Here is a 22,228-nt window from a genome sequence, read left to right on the forward strand (position 1 = left end):
CAGGCCACACTGCCTGTAAGTGGCCAAGCTGAATCCAGAATTGAGAGCTGCCTGTCTGACCAGCGGTGCGGAAAGCTGGCTCAGGTCAGTCTGAGAGACCCAACTGTCACGTCATCGGGAATTTTGCAAACCAGTGGTTAAACCCGGCCACGACTGAAAACTAAATTATAGAAACTAAAATTAAATAAATGGTGTCTATAAAAGGTAGAAGAAACATACTTAAAAGTCATCACTTCGTGGGGTGCCTGAGGGGCTCAGTCCGTTGAGCATCAGGCTCTTGGTTTCAGCTCAGGTCATGATCATGCAGTTCATGAGATCATGCCTCCTGTCGGGCTCCATGCTGACAATGTGGAGCCTGCTTGGGATCCTCTCTCTCCCTCTCTCCATCCCTCCCTTGCTCATCCTCTCTCTTTCTCAAAATAAATAAATAAACATAAAAAAAGGCCATCACTTCTTAATTATTTCATTATGTGTTACAATTTTTTGTCTATGCTTTTAGGGCTGTTCACGTCTGTTGTGTTTGGGGTAGGCTGGTGTGATTCTATCGCCTCTTGCCAGTTCTTCACTCAATGGCATTAAATTGTTACGGAATCTGGTCTGGATCACCCGGCGGAAGAACCAAGCGGCACTCGGAGATCTTGGAAGGCAGGAGGTTTATTTTACACCGGTGCGCTCAGAGGAGATCATTCTCCAGAGTTCTGAGCCCAGAGGATCAACAGAGGGAGTAATTTATAGCCTGTTACTTCCGCATTCCACATTAATGCATGCGCCAAGCAGGGTGGGAAAAAGAAACCGGAAGGGGGAGCCTTTCATCAGGGACAGGTATTTCCTTATCAGTCCTGTCGGCCGGCCATCTTATAACAGACTTTTCCCTATCAAAAAACCAGATTTTTCCCTATCATAGCTATTTCCCTATAAGTAGCTTGGGACTCACCTCAGTGAAAGTATTTACACCAGGGAAATGGTAAACATTACAAACCAGACTTACTAGTGCAAACCACATACCATGTCTACACCCGCCCCACAATATCTTGCAGGTTTACTCACGTGAAGTTCCTGATACCAATCAGCGGTCCCCCAGTCTCGGTGGGACCAGTACAAGGCGTGGGCTCCCTCCTCCCCTGCCCAATGGCCCTGGCCTTCTTGAGGACAGCAGGTGCTTGCACCCAAGTCCTGTCTTGGAGAGGCCCCTCCTCCTGTGCCCACAAGCTTCTCTCCAAGCTGGATCCTGCATTCAGACACGGTCAGGTCTTTCCCAGCTTTCTGGTGAGGAGGACAGGGATGGTCCCCAGAAAGATCGGTGAATTCAAGGAATTCCCATTCAAAAAATAGATGGAATTTCCCCTCACCAAATGGAACAGAATCAGGCATACAAATGGTAACAGCAGAGCATTAAACCAAGCAAGGGGAGAAATCTTCAAGGGGTCTCTGTGATTGCACAGCTCACGTGCCCATGAAGCCAGGTCTAGGAAGGGGTGCACATCCTCTGAGGTGTGGGGTCAGGAGGCACCGATGGCCTGCGACGGAAACACCAAGGGGTGGAAAGGATGAAGGTGACACGGAGCCTCTCTTCACCCTCGGGAGAGGTACACTCCAGAGTGTAGGGACGAGCAAAGGGCCGGGGGCAGAAGAAAAGCAAACAGACCCTGAAAGATGAAACAGGGGACTTCAGAAAAGCAATCAATTGGCAATGAATCCTTTTTTTCTGAAAAAGGGCAAACTCCCCGGGAGGACAGATCTAGCGAGCATGAGCTGAGGCACCTGTGAGAGCCGTGCCGAGTTCGGTAGACACCGCGGCGGCCCGGTGGCTGCCAGCATCCCCGCACAACCATTATTTGCTTATTTCAGGGCTTCCTGGCTGTTCTCGAAAACTCCAAGCTTCGCTAATATCCATATTCAGCATTGAACAGGCACTTGGTATTTCCCCAGGACTTCGCAAGTGGTAATTAGTTAATAATCCAATGCCAGTTGAAAAAAAAGTCACAAATTGCAAGAACCAGACGCCTCTCCTGTCCGTGGTGTAGGGAAAGGGTCCTCCCTCCAGGATCGAAGGTGAGCCCTGGAATGATCTGCAGCCACCGCACATGTGGGTGTGTGTGTGTGCGAGTGTGCACATGAATGTGTGGGAAAATGTCTTCATCAGGTCCTCATAGGAACATCTTGGTCCAAAGGAGGAAAGAGCCACACAGCATTAAAGAAGGAGCTTAAGGTAAAGTCTCAGGCAACGTAGGTGAGGAGCCAGGTTCAGCCACTCACTGGTTGTCTGCCCTTGCACAAATCAACTCAGTGCCAGACTTTTCTCATCTCTACAATGGGAAGAACATCTTTCTCTCCAGGCTGTGCCCATCATCTGAAATCCTCTGAGTACAATTCCTGCCACAACATCAGAATCGATCAGTGGCTCAACCCTTTGTCACCCAGTTTCTCTCTCATTCTGTGGCTACTTTTTCAGTGCCCGTGGAACCCTGGGGATCCGGCGTGAAGAGAACAAAGCCCCTGTCCTATTGCTGTTTTATATTCTTGTAGGTAAAGACAGGCGTACACAAATAAACATGTGCGTACGTGCTGTGAGAGGGCACTAAGCACAAGAAAGACAAAGCAGGTTGGGGGGAAGGAGGGATTCTGGGTACAATGAGGCTTCTATTTTATACGGGATGGGATGGCCTGGGAGGGCATCCCTGAGAGTTTGGGGGAAAGACCTGAGGAGGTGAAGAAGCAATCTTGTGGAATCTGGAAGAAAGCCGCTCTTGGTGGAGGAAGGGACCGAGCAGAATCTGGGAGGTAAGAGCATGCTTGGCACTCAGGGGGACAGCAAAGACCTTCCGGATGCTCTCATCTCAAAAGGTAGGAGGGTCTCTCGGGTTAAGGAGTAACATGCTCCCTTCACCGCTGGATACAAGCCAAGTTCCCTCCACTGGCACTGGCTGGGGGAACTAGGTCAGGGCTCTGTACACACCCTCCAGCCACTAGTTCTGCCCGAACCATCACCGGCAAAGTGGGTGGGCTAAACATTCAGTAGATGTTACTGAGAGTCCCTGAAGGGTCTGAGAGCCTGACTCCAGTCCTCAAGGAATCACAAGTGAAGCCAACAGGTGTTATTACCCCAGAAAGGTTTGGGGCAGCTGGAGATCACTCAGTCCCCCACCATCCAACACGGCGGTGGCCCACTAGGGAGAACTGAAAGGGAACGAATGTCTCCCAAAAGCAAACAGTTTTCAGTGACCCAGATCATGCCATGCCGCAAGTGGTGCAGACAGACGAAACGTTCGGGCGAGTGGGAAGCTATCACTGAAGAAGACAGTGGTGACAGGGGATGGGTTGGTACCCACCACAGCACAGGGGCTGTGGGAATAACCAAAGCAGTTAGACCCTACCCTGGAAAGGTGTAGTCAGTCTAAAGGTCAGTGTAAGTCCCCAAGTTTGCTCCACCGTACGTGGGGAAGAGGGCGAGGAAGAAGAAAGAAAAGCTGCAAATATGAAAGAGTATATCGAGAATGGCTTGTTGGAAGCCATTCCATGAGGCTACTCCCAGGGCAAGGAAAATTGTGGAAGCTCATCAGACTGATAAAACTACAACTAAAGTCGCTAGTTTGCAAACCGGAACGTAGAACCATTATGGCACATGGGAGAAACACTGCCAGACGCCAGCACCTTGGGTCTGAACGATGATGAGTAATGGCAGCATTTATCAGCTGAGCACATGTGTGAAGGCATCAGTCAAGATGGTGTGAAGGAAACAATGACCATTTAAATCACCCTTATCACACCACCCCCTGCGTGTTCAGATCCCCATGTAGGCATGCTGGGTGATAAGGAAAATCATTGAGACTGCTGCAGAGGAGAGGTGTTCATAGGTATCTTCTTATTTTCTCACATGGATTGCAAACTGTCATCGCAATGACAGAATGGAGCTACGTGGGACACCTCACAATGTAACAAGCAGAGCATGGAGTCCATCCTGATTATTGTTTCTGATTTTAAAGAATTTACCCGGAGATGTGACTGTTGGCCCTATGCACCATTGTGTATAATTTCTCTAATAAAGGAACTTATATGTGTATGCATTAAATTGTAAAAAATGTTCTGTCACCAGAAAGATGAAAATAAAATTATGTGTCCCTCAGAAAACCTTACAGACTGTCTCCTGCTCTGGGTTTCCTGCCTCGGTACATGGATACTTCCACACCACATACACGGATGCTATTAAGGAAACCTTGCATCTTTAACGCAATCTGACGCTGTCTTTCTGCCAATCACTGTCTTCATGAGGACGCTCCACAGAATCTTTTAGTCTGATTTACACATTCAGAACCTTGGCCACACAGGAAGTGACAAAGCCAGACTTCAAACTGAACCCTGCAGTCTATGTTCTCTCCTGGACACTACTTAAAATCTTTGAAATTGGCCTAAAGCCAAACGCACCAGGAGGTCCTCGTAATAAGGATGGGCGGGCCAGGGGACAGACCCTGTGTCCTGCCTCTCTCCTAACCACACCTTCTGCCTGGAAATGACTGAACATGTCGGCTTTGAGAGCTGAGAGCAGACTGTTTCTGGGTGGGTCTGCTTGAACCCACTCTCACCAGGGAAGGACTTTAAGACGTAGAGAAAGATTTACACATCAAATTAATGCTGGCAGTTGGAGGGAGGGTTGATAATAGTGATCAGCGACCAAGTGTGGGCAGATCAGCTAAGAATACAAACTACTGAATTCAACATTAAGCATGCGCTTGAATATTTATTGAGAGGAAGAAAAGAAATCCCAACAAGCTATGTATTTCTTAACAAGTGACAATAACCACTGACATTACAAAATCCTAGACAGCAGCACCATAGTTGCATGAATTAGCACACAGATGCAACTCTGTAATCCTTCTTCCTACCTTCTGTCGGCTGCATATTCTTTGATACCTTCTAGGTGTGACAATGAGTTTGTAACATCATTTTCTAGAGAGAGGAGAGAAAGGAAAGCAGTTGGGGGTAGGGGGCACAGAGAGAGAGAAGACACAGAATCCGAAGCAGGCTCCAGGTTCTGAGCTGTCAGGGCTCGAACTCGTGAACCGAGTCTGCATTCACAGACTTTCAGAATCGCTCTCTTTCAGCCATGATAAAGTGAAACTTATTTGTTTCAACCTCACAGATTCATTCTTGGAAATGCCACCGAAAGTTTTAGGATTATGGATAAATCAGAGAAATCTTTTATTGAGCCTATTTCATGTATCAGCTGGGAGGTTTTAGGGGATTTCCAGTTCTCTTGTGTAATATGCAAACGCAAGTACTGTTTGGATTGACCACATTCATGAAGCAGGGACTCGGAAGGACCCCATGTGAAATGACCAGATATTTAAATGTCACGTGTTTCACAGCAAATGCACATCTGATTGGCTTACAAGGTCGTGCCCTGATGGTCCGGGACACCCCTTCCAACCCATAGCCTATCACATCTCCCTCGCTCACTTTCTCCCTTGCTCCCTCATTCCCTCTTCCTCACTCCAGCTCCCTTATTTTCGCCTAGTGTTCACACTTTCTGCCAGTTGCCGGGCCTTTGCACAGGCTATGCCCCTGCCTAGAGCTCCCTTCGTACCACAAGACTCTTCGTTTCACTAATTCCAGATCTTCCTTTAGCCTTGGTAGTCGTTGGCTTCTGGGTGCCTTCCCTCAGTGCATCAAACACCCTACCGCAAGGGGGACGCCTGGGTGGCTCAGTCGGTTAAGCTTCCGACTTCGACTCAGGTCGTGATCTCGTGGTTCATGAGTTTGAGCCCCACATTGGGTTCTGTGCTGACATCTCAGAGCCTGGAGCCTGCTTCGGATTCAGTGTCTCCCTCTCTCTCTCTGTCCCCCAACCCTCCACTGCTTGCACTCTGTCTCTGTCTCTCTCTCTCAAAAATGAACATTAAATTTTTTTTTTAAACTGCCACAAGCTTTCTTGATACATACACCCTCCCTCTCAAAACACCAAGGGCAAGTTTACATGCTTTTCTAGGATTATCTCATTAATCCCTCTCTCTCCAGAAGTAGCTCCTGGAGGGTGGGGATCCTCTGGTTTCATTCTCTCCTTGTATCCCAGCACCTAGTGCACAGCTGGCTCATGGGAGGGGTTCAGTAAGTATTTAGTGATTGGGTCTGGATGACTAAGAGAGAAGAGATATAAACCGAAATTGATCAGTGATCTCTCCTGGCAAGGAAAAAAAAATCAAGAAAACAAAAATCAAGAAAACAAGGTTTGGTTTCCCTTTGGCTGCATTTCACCAGAGTCAACTGCCTGTTGGTGACTCTCGGTGTCGAGCCGGCCTCTGTGAGAATATCCTCGTCCCAAAACATGCCTTTTACACTTTGGGAAACCATGGGTATGGCCATACATATCAGAAACAATCAAAATGTGAAGTCTGAGGTGAAAATAAGTATGAGTGAAATGATTAATACAATACTTCAGGAAAGGATACAGATGTGGCATAACTCTGGGGAGAAGTTGAGGCTGGGCAGCTGTATTTTCCAAAAAGATCAAACGTCCTTTGTCCCACCTTGAGGTGTTAGCCCAAACCACACCCGAGCATGCCTTGTGGATGGGCCTTGGCCAGTCCGTATGGTGAGAACAATGACTCGTGTGAAGGTGTCCCCCTGGGGTCTTATTAGTCAGTGTTTTCACCGTTAGAGATGCACTGTTTTGATTAGGTACTGTACCTGTAAGGTTTTTAGACACTGCCTTCTCCAGCCCCAATCAACTCCCTTACTGGGACCTGGCCCTTCCTGACGCAGCCCCTCTCAGTCCTCAGCAATGCTGATAAGGGAGACTCTTCACTCACCAAAGAATGGGATCTGGAATTATATTTGCTACCCATAGATTGCAAATTATAAGAGACCCAGGTACCTACATGCCCTTTAACTGGCTCCCTCCCAAATGAAGAATGGTTAGTAGGTTTCAAATCACACACCGACGTTGTGGCTTGTCAGGGGTGGCAGTTGAGAATAATTCCAAGTTGAGGCCAGGCTCGGAGGAACAAGATTGTGTTTGATTAGCGACGTCTGCTATGATCAAGAGAGAAGACGGAGATGGCATGGATGCCGTGTATTTGGTTTCCCTGCCCTAATTCCTAACATTCGGTCCAAGACCTGTGATTGGGTTGGAGGCCAACTTTAACTTAAACATCTCCAGAGTCTCAGGGTCTGCCCTGAATCCAACTGACATGCTCTAGTATAACATTTCACAAGTGCTACCCTGACCCAATTCTGGGATCGTGGCTAACAACACTCAGTTCTCCTTCATGGGTAGCTTGCTAAGCCCCTGCACCCATCACCTCTCTTATCAGGGCCCCCCAGTCCAGGGCCAGGAGCCAAACAACTGGCTAGGAACAGCCTTGAAGCCCAAAAGCCCATGTAATGATTCGAGTTAGCCAGTCCTCAGGAAGCCTTCAGGCCCATTCTACTTGTCATGTGTAAGCCACCTACTAAGGCCCCAGCTTGCTGTGACCCTGTCCTTGGGTGCAACTGCCATGCATCCCACATGGCAGCTATCTTCTTCTCTCAGTTGGAGACACGGGGAAGTAGAGCTCTGCCTTCCAACTCTCCGTTAGCGTGGTGTGTCCCACCACACAGAGGATCTGTGGATCTCGGGAACCATCCATGGGTCCGAATGCCTCACCCTCTCTCGTCACTGCCATCCCCCGAAGAACTGGACCCTCCCTCTAAGAATGCCAGGAACATCTGTGCGCTTGCTTCATATTACAAAACTCTTGTTTCCTGAGATGATTTCTCCAGCTTCCTACTGAGCCCCTCGGAAGCCATCTTGGCTAAAACTCTCGATAATGTTTGGCTCCGCAGACCATCACTTCCACCTCTAGCACGTGGGGATACTGCTTGGGATTTGGGGCCTGTGGAGGCCCTGAGGGGTCGCACTTTGTACCTGAGGCATCTCCTCCTTCTTCTGAGGGCTCTGGCCCCCACACAGCTGCAGAGCCCACCCAGGATGCCACTTTCAAAGTCTCCCAGGAACAGGACAGAGAGACTGTGGCAAAGACAGGAAGACTCCATTCCACTTCTTTTTACATTCATAAATATTCTTCTGCCTCCCTCACCTTCGCTGCCTCTCAGGTTTGCCTGTGTTGTGAGAAGGGGATGGTGCCATACTCTCTCCTTTTAATACCTGTCCTGAGGACAGACGTTCTCCTCGGACTAAACAGTATAAACACTTCCACAACCACAAAATGGTCAATTCTGAGAAAACAGCTAGCATTCCCGTAATAGTAGATGCTCTTGTTGGGGTCCCCAGGATAGACCTATGCTGCTGAGAAGGCAGACAGAAGCCATGAGAAAGGACTGGTAGAAGGCCTAAAGTTGGTGGGGCTACCCTGGTCCGCACAAGCGAAGGCCAGATCTGTGGGACAGGAATACAAGATGGGGGGATTCCACAGAAATTCCTAATGAGAACATTTTCTCAGCAGCAATTCAGAGTTTTCTGGCAGATGTATCATGCTGAGAGGGTAGTTTCTATTTTTTGGAGCCACCATTAGAGAGAGAGATTTGTAGCCCAAGATGGAGGGGCCTTGGGGTCCATCTCCTGTGAGAACTTCCCAAAAGAACCAAGGACTCTGCGGCTGAAAAAAGAGATGGTTTGTGCTCAGAAAGGAAAGAACGTGAGCAGCCTCTTTATTTTAAGCCATGAGGAGAAGAGCTAACATCTACCAAAGGTGCCAGACACTTCATTTCTTGTGCCCCATATGAGCACACCTCAGAGGCTTAGATACCATCATTACACTTACTGAGCAAAGGAGGAAACCAAGGCTCGCAGAGGTGAAAGGCCTTTCCCAGGTGACACAGCCATAACGGGCAGAGCCAGGATTCAAATCCAAGGATTGGCTCCAAAATCAAGTCTCTTCACCACTGCCCAACCCCTCAGTGAACAGGAGTCTCTCATGACGCCGAAACTTTGCAGGATCTACAGTCTGGCTTCTGCTGAGGTCTCTTCCAGGGTGACTGCCCCGGCTCCAGCTCCTCTCGTCCCTGCCATCAAGGAAAACGCTGCTATTGGAGGAGCCTCAATAACGGCTGCCATGTTGATCTCCAGAATAATGGAAGAACCAATCTCCAGGATATCTTTTTATGTGAAAAGCAAAAGTGTGTGCCTTGATTTGGGTGATCCTAGAAGCAGACCAGGAGACAAAGACTTGAGTACAAGTAGCTTATTCGAGGCAATCCCAGAAAACTAGCAAGGCTACAAGAAAGTGAGATGGGGAGAGAAAGCAGCCAGGAAGTGTGTGTTCTCCAGCAAGTTTCCATGGAGGGTGACTGAGGCTTAATACTCCTGGAGGACCCCGGGAGTCCATGTGGACACGGAACATAGAACATGCTGTTTTATAGATTTGACTCAGAACCACGTACACATTGACTCGGAACCATGTAATTATAAAATAACTTGGTAATTAATTGCACAGATTACTAGGTATTATTTATGCCGTAAATCTTCATTTTAAAATTACAGTGTTAAAAGGCAATCCCTAAATCAAACTAAAATTAAATAAATGAATAAATATGTGTCCTGAGCTGATAGTACAATCACACAGACAGAACTGTGCCAGGTTATTTTAAAATACAGTAATCCGTGCATTCTCTGTGGGATAAGTCCAGCTTAAATCAATATAAGAGGGAGAAAAAAACTTAAAAAAAACTGAAGCTATTTTTAGTAATTAAAGGTGGTGTGGTGTCATTGTTAATCTGACGCGGTTGAGTGATGACAGTGGCATAATATAAATATGGTTCTTTGGGGAACTGGAAAATTATTGCATTGGAGAAACAGGAAATACAGATGTAAGATTAAAGAGGTAAGTAAAAATAATATCAGTTCTAATCAGGAGTTTCAATATAAATGCAAGATGTGTTTTCCCTTTAAAACAAAATATGTATGTCCTACCTATAACCACCCAAAAGCCCTAGAAACAGCGACAAGCCCAGTAGCAACAAGCACCTCAAAACCCAGATTGTGGGTACGTAAGCATCACTGAAAGAAACAAGGGCTGAGCCTAGGTTTGGAAGAGAAAGTGTACACGATGGGCAATGGAACATATCATCAAACCAGACAGCGAGAAGCTACCCATAACTACATGGTCAAGTCAGAAGGACTCGGAAGTCAACTTAAGAGTCTTCCAAAGGCCAGACACAGGAGAACTTTGGATCTCAATAAAAGAACAACCACCACGCACTGAAACCCAGCAAATACTTTCTACCCATGAGTGCAAAAGGATAGTGGTAACAAAACAAACTCACCTGCGTCCTTCCTCAAACACTACAGAACCAACTCATTGTGCACACGAGAAAATAAAGGCACAGAACCAAGCATTAATTTTTCTTTCTTCTACAAACTGTATCTCAGGCTGACAGAGAAGCTTTTCTTTAAAAAGTCATTCAGATGTTGAGTGACAAAGACATTATGGGCTTAAAATTATCATTGATCGAAACGATCCTCAGTGATTGCTACTGAGAGAAGAAGTCCACCGGACTTCCCAACACAAGCACAGAAGCACACAGTATCATTGAGTATGAAGTACAGCTGACCTTGAACAACAACAGAGGTTAGGGATGTCAACCCCACCCCCACCCATGCAGTCAGAAATCCGCTCATAACTTTTGACTCCCCAAACACTTAACTACTGGTAGCCTACTAGTGACCTTCCGATAAATAAGCAGTCTATGAACACATATTTTCTATGTTACATGTATCATACGCTGCTTCCTTACAATAAAGTAAGCTAGCAAAAAGCAAATGTTAGGAAAACCAGAAGGAAGAGAAAATACATTTATAGCGCCACACTGTATTTATTTTTAAAAATCTGCATCTAAGTGGACCCTGCAGTTCAAACTCTCGTGCCATTCAAGGGTCAACTGTATTCTTGCCAAACAACTAAATCTGAATCTGATCAAAACTCTCGATCTAACTACTAATTTACAGGAAATACCAGGGGTGAAGGGACATGTTAAACCACACCACTGAAATACAATCAGCAAAATGCAGACTGTGGGGAATCCCTTAAGAAAAACAACCCAGTTTTTCAACAAGTATATCTCAAAGGCGAAAAGCAGATTAAAGGAGACCAGAAAGGCCCATGAACCAGTTGTGATATGTGGATGGTATTTGAATCCTGATTCAAACAAATACATTGTTGTTTTTAATGTTTATTTTTGACAGAGAGTGAGAGGGCAAGCTGCAGAGGGGCAAACAGAGAGGGAGACACAGGATCTGAAGTGGGGTCTAGGCTGAGAGCAGAGAGCCCAACATGAGACTCGAACTCATGAACCATGAGATCATGACCTGAGCTGAAGTCAGACATTTAACCGACTGAGCCATCCAGGCGCCCCTAAATACATTATTTTTTTTTTAATTACTTAATAAAATTGGGAAATTTGAACAGATTGGATAAATAGTAACTATTAGTATTTTTAGATATTTTCAAAGCAATTTAATTGTTTTTAAAAAAAAATAACCTCTATATGATAGACGTGCATCCTGGAGAACTTAGAGATGAAATGATATTTGGGCTTTCTTTAAAGAAGCAATACAAGAGGTGGGGATGTGTGGAGGATACAGGAAAACAAAACTGGTGACTAGTTCATAATTTTTTGTGCTGGGCAAAGGGTGCGTGGAGATCTGCTGCACAGTCCTCTCTACCTGATTTCTGTTAAGGGTTTTTCCTAATAAAAGTTAAAGCCAAACCCACACACACATTAAAACTTAACCTCAGTGGTCATTTTTGCTCGAGAGGGGAAGGCAGGGGTGGAACTGAGCAGAGACGAAGCTGGAGCACACAACCAGGACATAGCATCCTTTGCCTCTGCGGAAGAGGCAGGTTCGGTGCTTCCGGGATAGTGAGGGCCTCACAGAGCTGCCTATTGAGACTCAAGAGCGTGGACCTTGGCATTAGCTGGTTCTTCACCTCTCGTTACCTAGAGGCCCTCCAGGGTCCTTGTCTGATGGGCAGGGCCCCAGTAGAAGCCACCATGTCCACGCTCGAGACAATCGGGGAGCAGACCCATGGACACTACTGAGCAAAGCCCCTCGCTCCTAATACACAAGTTAAAAAGTGGTAGTTATTCTTCTATTAGTGGATGATCATATTATTATATTATTGTACTATTATTATATTTTTCTCCACCTTCCCTGCGAGCTACTATAGACAATAGCCCGAGCACATAAGTGGGTACAGTGGCTCAGAGAAACCATCCCCAGTGGCCCAGACTCCGGACCTGTCTACATCTCTCATCCGTCCTCTGTGGCCCCTTCACATCAGTTGTCAACTGGAAAACTGAAGAAACTTTTATCGCCAAGCTTGACTTTGCGGAGCCTCCTTCTCCTTTCCTCCCTCCTTCCTCCCTTTCTGTTTTTCCTCCATTCTTCCTTCTTTCCTTCTTTCCTCTCAGCAGTACTTTCCACTGTGACAAGTGAAGCAATAGTCTGAGCAATAATTTCACTCCTTGCTTCCTACTTAAAAATCCCCCTAATTACTGGGTAATGGGTCCAGAGAGGCACCCGGGCTGGGTGAGCTCTGCCCGCGGGCACAGCTATAGTTCATCTGTCTGTTCCCTAATAGCGCTCTAAAGTTCACCCTTATAAACATGTCACTGAGCCCGTAATTGAGTGACTGGTCATTAGGTTCCTCGCGCAGTACCTGTGGGTCACCAATCACTCAGGGGTGATGGATCTTTCTCCGATACCTCGGCTGGGCAGGCCACACTGCTCTCCATCACCTCCGAGCAGAACATTACTCTCTGGGAAGACCACGGTGAGTCCGACGGGCCATGTGGAGTTCCGTCGGGAAGGGCCAGATGGAGGAGAGGTCAGGGCAGGAACATGCATCCTCCCTCTCCTCTCACGGACCTTCCCAGAAGCCTGTCCTAAGAGGGCCTTCGAAGAGACACTAAAACTAAAGCAATAGAGATTCAGTGCAAAGATAATTGCCCTGTGGGGTTAAAGCCAATTTGAGAGTAGAGGCGTCGTTGTAAGACAAGGAAAAAGGATTGGAGTTTTGTTTACTAGACTTGGCTCAAGGTACCAGAAACATCTATCACTCTGGAGCTGTGTACCCTTGAGCAAGTCACTTGACCTCTCTGTTCCTCAATTTCCTCATTCATGAAATAGAGATGATAGTACCTACTTCCCCCATGAGGCTTGTACTGAAGACTGAGTTAACACACATCAAAGTGTCTAACTGTGTCCAGCACCCAGTAGGTAAGCAACAAATGTTAGTTCATTCTAAATAAACTTACCATTTCCCTCTGCTTTAATCAGAAATGCTTTTTTTGTATTTGATGATGATGGAGACAGAGGTAACACAGTGGCTAAGGGCACAGGCTTTGATGTTAAGCTGATTAGAATCGCGTTCCAACTGTACCCCTTAATTACTGTGTGGCCTCGGGCAAATTACTCAACCTCTCTGAACGTCAGCTTCCTCCTCCATAAAATGAGAATATTAACAGTGGCCGGTAGCAATCGCATAGAATTCCTGTAAGGATTAAATGAAATAATGCATGTAAATTACTTCACATAGTGATTGGCAAATGGTGGGAAGTAATTTGGTGGCCCATTAGATGAAGGTGACAGCTAACACCCTAAAACAGATAAGCTTTCTGAGGATGGAGAGTGTAGAGTAAGAAGAGAATCTGGCCTAGAGTAGAACTTTGTTGGTCACAGAGATTACATGAATTTATTCATCATAAAAAAGAATATTTATTGGAACCCAGTTACAGGCTAGGCCTTCTGCCAGTAGTAGGAATCCAGGAGAGAATAAAGCAGTTACATTCCCCTGAGCTCTTGAAGACCTTACTGTAAAAGAAAAAGAGGAACCAGGATGAAATTAGAGCCATGGCTACTATTTACTGAGCACTTATATGCCCTGCACTTGGACAAAAGCCAGACACGAGGGGCCTTCTTTGGATGCCCCTGGTTTTCATCTCACCCGACCTTGAGGCTATACTTAGCATCTCATGAGAAGCCTCCTACCAAAGACCCAGATGCACAAGGCATTAATGGGAAACTGATCCCTTGCTGTAGATTTCCTAAAGAAATGGGAGGGAAAGCTTCACATCACTCATCGTACAAGAGACACGTGAATTCCCTGTTCTTCTCCCAACACCCCAGTCTCACCATGGCCTGCCTCCTGCCTCGCCTCTCTCCTTTCCCTGCCTGACCATGGCCATGGCCTCTCCAAACCTGCTTTGTGGCCCCACGCGATCTCATTCCTGCCTTCAGTTTGCGGACCCCGCTTATCCCAGCAGGGACCAGATGAAACTCTGCTGTTCTTCAAGCATATTCCTGGGGGAGTGGGCAGGGGGGAGCCCCCTCCCTACCCTCCCTCAATCCCAAGATGCTTATCAAAGAGTTTTGTTGTTTATGGCTGAATTCTTCAAGAATTCATCAAACCAAGCAGGCCTCACGAGGGAAAGCAGAAGGAGAGGCAGGGAAAAGATTCTGTACCGAGGATACAAGATTTTCAAAAGATATGGTGAAGGCAGAAGGGACAGCAAGAGGGAAAAGAGTTTTCCTCCCAGCTCCCCATAATCTTGAACTCCAACATCACCCCTGAGCAAGATAGCTTTATCCACATTCGATAAAGAAGTAAATTGATATCCCTGGGGAATGGAGAACTTGTTTAAGGCCATAAACAAAGATATGGCAGAGTCGGGATTCAAAACCAGGTGTGCTTGACTCTTTCCACTTCACATCAGGGACAAGGAGCAGGGGCGGCAGGCGAAACGGGGCAGACCCAGTGAAATCCTGCACTAAGACCCTTTGTGTATGACTCTTGAGAAGCTAGTCAGGTACCACGCTTTGGGAGCCGTGTGAGGGAAAGAAGGCTCAGGTTGCCTTCCTTTTCATAACGGTACTCCTCATCGTTAGTGATGGGCAATAAGAAACCAAAATCATCTGAACTGTTTGCAGAGTAAGAGTTAATGGGCCCCTAATAAAGGTGATTCCTAAAATAAAGGTGTTTCCTAAAATAAACCATACAAATTTCATACTCTCAACTACTTTAACTTCTCAGGAAGTATGAGGAGTGCTCTGCATAAGAGAGGCTATCAGATAAGTCATACCGGGGAAGAGAGATAGGAGACAAAATACACCCCTGGCTCGAATCTGACCACCAGTTGTCTGTACCCGGATGAGTGATAAACTGGTTGTGGATGCCCATTTCCCCACGAGTAAAACAGATCTACTAATACCTCTCTTGCCTCTTCAGAAGGCATGAGCATTGAAATAATACATATAAAAGGAAGTTAAGCAACATTAAAGAAGCTTATGGATTAAAAACATGGTCACCTTTAAAGAAAATGAGTTAGTATTTTGTTTAAAAAGTTTTGGGGGTTTTCCAATAATGCCCAGAGTAGGCTGTACCTGAAAGGTTAGGGGTTCTAGGTTCTTTCTAGAGTGAGGTTCTTGAATCTCTGAATATCTAGGATATTCCTTCCTCACTCACCCTAAACGCCAGGTCTGAGGTTTGCCAAAGAGCTGTCCTCCTTCCAGACAGGGCACACGGACCCAAGATTGCATTTGCCTCTACCTCTGATTGATATTCGTGAGCTACTCGCAATGATATTCATGAGGCCAGAAGACGGAAGAGAAGCTAGGAAACAGTGATTCCGTCAATGTTACCAGGAACAAAATAGGCACTGGAGAGCCCCAGTGGATAGACTCCAAGCCCACTTCCTCATCATCTCTCACTCAGCCCAAGGGCAGAACATCACCATTGGAGACTGGCCAGTTTTCCATGAAACCAGGTAAACAGTGGCAGACAGTGCCAGTGCCTTTGAGAAACCTTACCCAGTGCATGACAGGCAAACGAGATTGGTTTTCATCTTTTAGAAAATGTAGCCTCCCCTGCTGGGTCACAGGGGCCTGTTCCGAAGGCTGTCAATCGTGGAATGATGGATGGGTGTCCTATGGGAGGTCACCAGTGCTCTCCCTGCTTAGCGAGCCCCAGCACGGGGGCATGCAGGAGCTGATGGTCGATTCATAGGGCTCAAGTCTAATCAGGACTGTGATTTCTCTGTATTAAGGATCCCTTCAATCTGGCCTGTCATACTCCCCTGCCTGGACATTGGTGAAAGCTGCACTTTCTTACAAAACAGTGAAACATTGGCACTATGCCTTTCACCTCAAAATGGCACGAGTTGGCATGGATATGAGAATGGTAACTATCTTACTTATGGAGTTCATACTACCAGGAATCAGGCTGTGTGCTTTATTGGACTATTATTGCATGTATATAATAATAAATACTATCATTATGTCAATTTTGCAGATGGGAAAACTGAAGATCAGAAAGGAATCAAATCTAGTAAGTGACAGAGATAGAATTTGAGCCCAGGCCATTTGAGTCCAAAACCTAAACCTTTAACCACTAAGTTATATGTAACTATATGCTGATTTCTTATTATTGAGATGTGTGTATCACAAAATATGGTATTTTTTGTTAAATTGTGTACATACTATATATATGGCTATATGAGCTATCTGTGAGTAGTGAAAATTTTAGGATTTTCAGCTTTGTGCTTTTCTTACTGAATTTTTATGGTGAACATGTGTTACTTTAAAGTTAACTCATTTGGCTTTTTAATAATGAAGTGTTTCAAATATTTATATATAAGTACAAGGACTAACACAACAAAACTACATACCCACCACTCAGATTTAACAAATACCGGTTTTGTCGTCTTGGCTTTGAATCTTTTTAAGAAAGAAAACATTCCTGATAGAAATGAGGAACTCATGGGGCACCTGGATGGCTCTGTGAGTTAAACGCCCGACTTTGGCTCAGGTCATGATCTCATGGTTCGTGGGTTCAAGCCCCACAACAGGCTCTGTGCTGACAGCTCAGAGTCTGAAACCTGCTTCGGATTCTGTGTCTCCCTCTCTCTCTGCCCCTCCCCCACTCACACTCTCTCTCTCACAAAGCATAAAATTAAACATTAAAAAAAAAAAAAAAGAAATGAGAAACTCCTCCATCCATGCCCATGTCTCCTTCCTGTTCTTACTCCTCCAAACTCTCCGTGTTCTGAAGCTGGGGTTCTGCTTCTCAGCCATGTTTTTCCATCTTTACACATGTGTCTATTCTCATCAGGACAAAACATACTACATGTGTATGTTTCTAGAAATAACAGAGAAATCCTGCGGGCTTTTTATATATATCTTCCTCCCATGGGCATCTGCATTTGGCTTTTCTCTGTCCTGTTGAGTTACTCACTGTATCTCAGCCCACAATCTGTCATCCGCATATGGTTCGAGATTACGGCCACCTTGTAGCTTCATGTAAGATAGAGTTTGTGTTTTTGTGTATCGTTCCCCATGTTGTTTGAGGCTACTTTCAAGAGGAGGGGAGAAAGAAACCAATATCTCTGATTCTTGTTCTGCATCTACTTTAATGACCATATGGTTTTGATTCTTTGGTCTGACCATTGTATGAATTACATTAATGGATTTTCCCCATGTTAAACCATCCCTGAATTCCTAGGGTTAGCTGTACTTGGTCATGGTGTGGTTTTATTGTCTTGTTTTGCTGCTTTGTCTCACTGATAGTTTAGTTAAGTTTTTCTCATTTATATTCCTAAGTGAGATTGGCCTATAATTTTGCTATTTAGCTGTCTTTTTCCATTTTGACATTAAAGTTCATTTGCATCATTAAGTAAATTGGAGGACTCTCCACCCTTCTGTAGTCTCTGAAATGACTGTTGAAGGTTTGGCAATAGATGTTCATAAAACCATCTGTGCCCAATGCTTTTGTGGGAGATTATTTTTATTACTGTCACAATTTATTTAATGAACATGGGCCTGTTCATGTTCTCTATTTCTTCTGGAGATAATCTGGGCCATTAATCTTTTTTTTATAGAAAATTGCCCCATTTATCCACATTTTTGAGTTTTTTTGTTTATACTCCTCTTTCAGCTGTAGCTCTCTACCCCTTTCATTTCAATATTTTTAGGTCCACCTTCTTTCTTTTCCTCTTAGCCAGTCTTGCCAGAGAGATTACTCATGTTGCTAGTCCAGAAAAACAGAGAAACAAAACTTTCTCTTAATGCAGTGTGTTTTTACACACACACACACACACATACATACACACATACATACGTCTTTCCAAATAAAAATGGCAGAACACAGGTTACTTCTGCTTCTAGAAAGACCCTATTCTCACCAACATGACAGAGTAAACCAGAGCCCCCACATAAAGGCAGAACATCCTGCTCCTAGTACTATCCAAGCTCATGATCTGGAAGGAAAGGCACCTGTGTTCAGGTCCTTCCCCTCCTGCATGGGTGCCCGGGAGCAAATGGAAATAAGGATGTCCATCTCAAAGGCTATGGTAGGGATTACCTGGAAAAGTAAAGCTAAAGAATCAGGATGAGTGAGTGAGTGAGTGAGTGAGTGAGTGAGTGAGTGAGTGAGAGCTAAGGAGACCTGGGTTCAAATCCCAGTTTAACTTGCCAGCTGTGGCCCTGAGCACCCTGCTAGTTTGTGAAAATGTGATAAAAGACCCTTACTTGAGTTGTTGTGGGATTTAAATTGCAAGTCCTTTTGGCATAGCACTTAACACAGAGAGAGCAAATATTCGCGAATCACTCTTGTGGCCACCACCACAATCTACCAGCAGTATTTTGGTGACAGCCTTGGCTCAAGGCCATTCAGAGTGCAGTCTTGGAGTCTCCTTGCCTTCACTCCTGTCTGGGCTGCAGCCAGGCATGACTAGGACACCTCAGTCCCGGCAGGTCTCAGCTCTGATCCCAGAAGCTAGCACATGCACCCAATAGCTGCTCCCGGCAAGTCGTAAGCCTCCTCCCATTTCCAATGGGTAGAGAGTTGTGGGTTTGAAAATACAGAATTCCATAACCCAGTGATTCTCTAGACTTTCTACTAAAATTCACAAGAGTGGAATTATACCCAAGGCTGGTACAATTACACCCTGCATCTGCTTGTATAACATGGTGGTTTTTAAATCAAGCTCCCCGAAGTCCTACGGATTCCATAGAGGCAACCTTCCCTTTGCCTCTACGATGTACCAATGTGGACAGAACACTGTGCCCTTCCTTCTCGCTTCAGCCAGAATTTCAGATCACGGGCGTTAATATGAATCTTCACTTAAAGAAAGAGTCCACAGCTGCTTTATAAAACCCAGGGGTGTGAAGGATCAACGTCATTCAGAGCCCTGGCTACCCTTTGGCCTCATGTCTATGAAGTGTTTTTTTATTCTGTTGTTGTTGTTGTTGTTGTTGACAGAGAGAGAGCAAGCTGGAGAGGAGCAGAGGGAGAGAGAATCTTAAGCAGACTCCACGTCCAGTGCAGAGCCCAACACGAGTCTCAGTCTCATGACCGTGAGATCACGACCTGAGCGGAAATCAAGTCAGACGCTCAACCGAATGAGCCGCCCAGGTGCCCCGGTGATATTTAAAATAGGAAACAAATATCATGAACACTCTTGGGTCTCAGTTTCCACATCTATAAAATAAGAATGATGATGACTGACTGATAGCACCACATGAGGCAGAAAGGAAGAAAATAAGCATGAAATTGTTGCACGGGCTGTGGAGTCATGTACACGTGTTGGAAGTTATTTCATACACACAGACACACACACACACACACACACACGTGTACACTGATATCTTCCGTTCTTCTGAGCCTAATATGTTCCTCTACAGGAAACACGCCTTGGTCATCTAGAGAGAGAGCATGACAAAGTGAGGGAGGCTGCAGGAGGTGAGGAACGTGCATCTAATAAGCCCAAGGAAGATCAGACAGAGTCACAGAGGAAGCAGACAGAAGCCCAGAGTTAAAAGGATAATGATGCCAAGGCAGATGCCAAACTGCCCGGGTTGAGCGACTGTCAAGGGTCTAGGGACCCCAGTGCAAGTGGCAAAGAGGGCCCGTGGGCAGCTGCTGTGTGAGCCATGGCAGGGCCAGCACCGCGCAGCTGGGGTAGCAGCTGTCAGGTGAGTCAGAGGGCGGGAGAGGGCTGGTCGCCATCTGCTCGGTGAGCCGGGCATGGTCAGACTTCCAGGACAACAAGGGCCAATCGGTTTCATCTTACAGGCAAATCCAATGGATGGACAGCGGCTGCCAGGTCCCGAGCTCAGTGACCACACAGTGACGTTTCAGGCAGAGGGTCCATGTCACATATCGAACCCTCAGGCTCCTCCTCCTTTGTCCCATTGTCATCTCCAAAGATGATGTGTCCTGACGCACCCAACATCATGTGCCAAACGCCTTAGCAAATGCTTCATTCGTGTTGGGTTATTTTATCTACCGCAAGTGCCAGGGTGCTGATTGTGGTCATGGCTTATTTTTTTTTAAGCTCCTGTCCTCTAGAAATACATATGTAATGTTAATGGACAAAACGCGATGTTTCTGACTCTGCGATGTGTTTCATAATATTCCGGGCACAGTCGTGAAGCCTCACTGGAATAAGAGTGGCCACAGGTTCCTGACTGTTGAAGCGAGGTCATTGGTACTTGGAAGTTCATCACATTAAGCTCACCACTTTCGTAAACATTTCCTGTTGGTTTGAAATTTTCCATGAAAAATGTTTTCTTAAAAAAAAAACCTCTGTTAGATATTTATGATATTAGCTCCATTTACCTACCTGCAAACTGGGGCTCAGAGGTTCATTATGTTCCTGAGGTCAAAGAGCTAATGAGTGGGCTATGGGAGCGGCCAAGTTGTGCTCTCCAAAAGCCTGTCTGGTGAATTACTCACTGCCCAGCTACCGTCCAGGGAGAGACCCCAGCAGTTAGCTCCTTCAACGTCTGTCCCAGCAGCACATGGCCACCTCACTCAAGGCCATGTCCTTCCCGGGGACATCAACACCCCATGATGGAGTGAAACAAGGTTATCAAGTCCCAGCCATTTCAATTTAACCCAGGACAATTCTGATGGCCAGTGCTCATTCCAGAGCTTTCTCCTGGGTTGGCCCAGCCTATGTTGGACCTCCACCCCAGGCTGACTTTCCTCCTGCCCAGCCTTGCTGGCCCTCCTGCCTTTCACGGGGATTGACTGCAAACATCTTGCATCCTGATCTGCATCTCATCATCTCCTTCGAGGGAGCCCAGTCTGAGACACAGGGGGGCTGAGGTCTGAACCCCAGTCTGTCTGAATGTGCAGCATGAGTGAATCTGCCAGAAACAGAGTCCCCTGGGAACCCCTCAGTTCTCAGTGTTCAGCACCCAATCTGCTTCCCCCACCCGGTGCTGAGGAGGCCTGCGTGGATCGGAGCTCGTCCCAACACCGAAAAGCAGAATGTGACAGTCGCCCTGGGTCTGGGACGTTCTGAGCAGCGGGAGGCGCTGCTGCCTAGTTCAGAGGAGACCTTCCTGGCAACGGTCCTGTGCAGGCCCGGCTGCACGCAGCTGCAAGAGCACTTTGAAGGCAGCGGCTCACGCCCTGTCCCGGGAAGCCCACCGACGCCTCCCGGCAGCCTGACCTCAGAGGCCAGGCCCCTCCCCAGCACCTCTAACAGGGCAGCGACTCAGGGAGGCTCCGGGACCAGCAGGTGGCTCGGAAAACGCCCCATGTAATTAGAAATCTCATTTCCATTCCTGGTCCCTGGTTTGCATGGCAAAGAGAGCAGTTTTTCTGGAATGAATTATCCCCTCCCTGCAGATGTCTTCAAAGGCTTATAATCCAAAACGGGCTCTCCAAGACCCAGCCTCCCCAGGGCCGCCCGTGCACACAGGAAGTCACTCCTTTGTGGATACAGATGGGCTTTTGAAAATGTACGAACAGTGCTGAGGAGGCAGAAAAGGCTGGCCGTGAGGGCGCGAGTCAGTGGCCCTAGTGCCTGGATCTTAGGAGAGCTCAGAGCACGTGACCCTCACCTTCACTCAGGGCGAGCTCATACCGTTTGCCAGGGCCTGTCCTCACCGTGGCACCAAATGCCCTGTGTCCCAGAAGCCCCTCCGTGCCCCGCACACTCGCCACTCGCTCACCCTGCCTTCACTGCCAAGGTCAAAAAGGAGAGGAGCTAAGGTCAGTCAGTTCCAGTCAGCGGAGGCCCTTCTCTCCCAGTCAGATTGAAATGTATATATAATGTATTATTCTACGTGATTTATGTATTTTATATTTTTATAAATTTATATATTAGATACCTTTTATTTTTTTTTAATTTTTTTAAATTTATTTCTAGGAGAGGGAGAGAGAGAGAGACAACGTGAGCAGGGGAGGGTCAGAGAGAGAGGGAGTCACAGACTCTGAAATAGGCT

Source organism: Crocuta crocuta, unplaced genomic scaffold (genome assembly GCF_008692635.1).
Source record: "Crocuta crocuta isolate KB4526 unplaced genomic scaffold, BGI_CrCroc_1.0 scaffold248, whole genome shotgun sequence".
Classification (NCBI taxonomy): domain Eukaryota; kingdom Metazoa; phylum Chordata; class Mammalia; order Carnivora; family Hyaenidae; genus Crocuta; species Crocuta crocuta.